The following is a 3164-nucleotide window of genomic DNA, read 5'->3' as shown; positions in this document are numbered from 1 at the left end:
CAGTGATGACAAATTTGAGGAAGAGAGAGTGCTGGAGTCAAGTATTTACCTGTTTCAGATTTTCCCAAACTTTCTAGGCTTATGGTTATAGTCAGCTCAGTTATTTATTCACGGGCCAAAAATGTATAAGGTTTTAGATTACTAAGTATTTAGATCCAAAGTAATTTACTGACTGTAATTTATATGGCACCCTACAAGTGCTCTTGTGTTTTCCTCAAAAGTTTAAAATGTCCTGCGGGGTTCATCTGATTCACTGCGGTGACCCTGGGTTCCTCAGCACACACAGTTTGGGAATTCTAGATTTCTGCCTTGATAGGTGGAAGGATCTGAGGAGCACTATATTTGGAGATCTTTTGGGAAGTTCCTAGCTCTGTGTGAGCTTCTGTTTTGTTTTGAGGAGTCAATATTTTATTTATTTAAGTAATTTTTTAAAAGCTCTAATTCACTCAAAATTCTTCAGTTTGTGGTGGCTCAGATGGTAAAGAATCTCCCTGAAATGCAGAAGACCCCACTATGATCCCTGTGTTGGGAAGATCCCCTGAGAAGGGAACGGCTACCCACTCCATAATCTTGCCTGGAGAATTCCATGGAGAGAGGAGCCTGGTGAGTTCATGGGTTGAAAAGAGTCAGACACAACTGAGAGACTAACACACACACACACACCCCAGGGTGGAGTAGGGTGGGTGGGGGCTGGAGGTCAGGGGGACAGGCAGTCTTGGGGGCAGGGTTGGGGCGAGGCTGAGGCTGCCCCGCTCCCGCTCCTCCACTGCCCCCCGTCATTATTCTTCTCTCTCATCTCCATGTCAGCTGGCCGTTCTCCTGCAGTCACTGCGGCCTGGGCCTTTTGCTCTCCTCCTCAGCCAGCCTCTCAGACATGCTGGCACAGAGCTTCTTCTCCCCTCCAGCTGCTTGTGGATCTGCTGCAGGCACATGATCAGCTGAACCTTGGCCGGCTCATTGCTGGGTAGAGCTGCAGACCCTTCTGTAAGTCAGCCCATGCGTTCCCCGCCAGGTGGGCCTCTCCCTGGTGGACAAGGCCCTTCTCGTTGTTGATGTCCCCTTCCTGGGCCTTGTTACTGTTTTCAGTGACAGCTGAGAAGACTTGCAGCTTCAGATGACACATGGCCAGGTTGAGGTGGGAGGCCAGCTGAAGGGCCTGCACCTTCCTGTGCGTCCTCATCAGAGAAGCTCCACTTTTATTCCAGCCAGGATACAATCTTCCTCTTTTTTTAAAAAAAATTTTTAGTTATTTGTTTATGGCTATGCTGGGTCTTCCCTGCTGTGTGCAGGCTTTCTCTAGTTGCAGGGAATGGGGGCCACTCTCTAGTCGAGGGGCACAGCCTTTTCACTGCAGTGGCCTCTTGTGGTGGAGCACAGGCTCTAGGGTGCTCGGGCTCTGGCAGTTGGGGCGCACGGGCTCAGCTGCCCTATGGTATATGGGATCTTCCTGGACCAGGGATTGAACCAGTGTCCCCTGCGGTGCAAGGCAGGTTCTCAACCATGACCACCAGGGAAGCCCCAGGACACCGTCTTCTTGCACTGCAGCACAGCTTGCCTTCCTTGAAGTACACAGTGCCTCGCTCCTTCACTACAGTCCTCTGCTCCAGCGTCTCAGATCTCATTGCCCAGGACTTGTTGGCCCTCTCAAAAATTCCTGTGCTGTATTTCATACATCAGCTCAGCATTTGGTGCGATCTGGAACTTCTCCTTCCCAGTGTTGCTGAAAGCAGCCAGGGATTAAGATACACAAAGGAATGTTCTCTTTTATCCACACGCTGAATGGCTTTCTCCAGCCCACCAGGGCAGATGTGTGCTCTCTCCCTCACCAACTTCAAAGCTAGCTCCTGTGGGTCAAAGGTCTGGTCCTCGAAGTATCCTTCCAGTGTAACTTCCAAGGTGGCGCTGTCACTGGGCTTGGCGTAGCCCTCCCCATCACCTCCGTATTCTCCTGATGATCCCCGGTCTTCTTCATCTGTCAGGTCTTCTTCCTTGAATTCCAACAACTCCACCTCAAACACAAGTGTGGCTTTGGGAGGGAACCTGGGAGGGCTGCCCGCTGAGCCCTAGGCATGCTCTGGCTTGCAGGTGATGTGGCACACTTCACCTGCCTTCATGGTCGCTACAGCAGCATCACAAGCCTTGATGAACTTCGCTCTCCCCAGGTCAAAGGAGAACCTGTCCTTGCAGTCCAGGCTGGAGTGGAACTTGGTGCCGTCGAGCAGCCAGCCCCTGTAGTGGACAGAGACTCGGTCCCCGATCATCGGCATCTCCATGCCAGGGCCTTCTTGCTTGATGATCTTAAGCACACCCTTATCCTGCGTGGGGCTGAGGTCCACTCCCTTGAGGGCTGAGGCACCAACTGCACCATGCTCTCGGCTGTCTTCATCTCCTTGGTGGTCATCACACTGTTTCTCAGGCAGTGGTCACCAGTGGCTGGCCGGGGCTTGTGCCTTATTTATTTATTTTTAAAAATATTTATTTATTTATTCGGCTGCTCCAGGTTTTAGTTGCAGATGTGGGATCTTTCATCGCAGCATGCAGGATCTTTAGTTGGGCATGTGAACTGAAAGAGTTTGAAACCAAGGATCAAACTGGGGTCCTCTGAGTGCAGCGTCTTAAGCACTGGACCACCAGGTAAGTCCTTACATTTCATCTTATTTATTTTAAAAAGTTTTCATTTTACATTGGAGGATAGTTGATTAACAATGAAAAAGTGTTAGTTTCAGATGTACAGCAAAGCGATTCAGTTACACAGATACATGTATTTATTCTTTATCAAGTTCTCTCCCCTTTCAGTTTATTACAAAATATTGAGCAGAGTTCCCTGTACTATATGAGCTTCTGTGTTTTTTTGTAGAGAAATCTGAGTATCTATGGACAGCTTATCCAAGGGGAGTAACTTGAGCTTCCAGTGAAATTTGGAGCATTGTTGCATTCGCTCTGAATATTCACATTTCACTGAAAGAAGTCACCAGCATAGATGACACCAGGTGAGGTCAGCAGACAAAAGACTAAAGTGGGTGAGCTCGTTGCTGGTGCTTTCAGCCTTTGTTCTCTTGGCTTCCAGAGTCCATGCTCTTGTGGATTTCCTGTGACCTGCTCCAGATAATCCTTCCCACCTTCTTTGATCAACTAATCCTTGCTATGGAGCTTTTAATTGTTGA

General features: G+C 49.1%; 1 pseudogene; it reads right to left on the bottom strand.

Annotated features, from left to right (window-relative positions):
* Positions 1 to 697: 697 nt before the first annotated feature.
* Positions 698 to 2401, bottom strand: LOC129559995 (peptidyl-prolyl cis-trans isomerase FKBP4-like; annotated as a pseudogene).
* Positions 2402 to 3164: the final 763 nt, after the last annotated feature.

This window comes from Moschus berezovskii, chromosome 16 (genome assembly GCF_049115385.1).
Source record: "Moschus berezovskii isolate FMDL1 chromosome 16, NW_MosBer_1.0, whole genome shotgun sequence".
Taxonomy (NCBI): domain Eukaryota; kingdom Metazoa; phylum Chordata; class Mammalia; order Artiodactyla; family Moschidae; genus Moschus; species Moschus berezovskii.
This window is presented reverse-complemented; position numbering and strand designations above follow the sequence as displayed.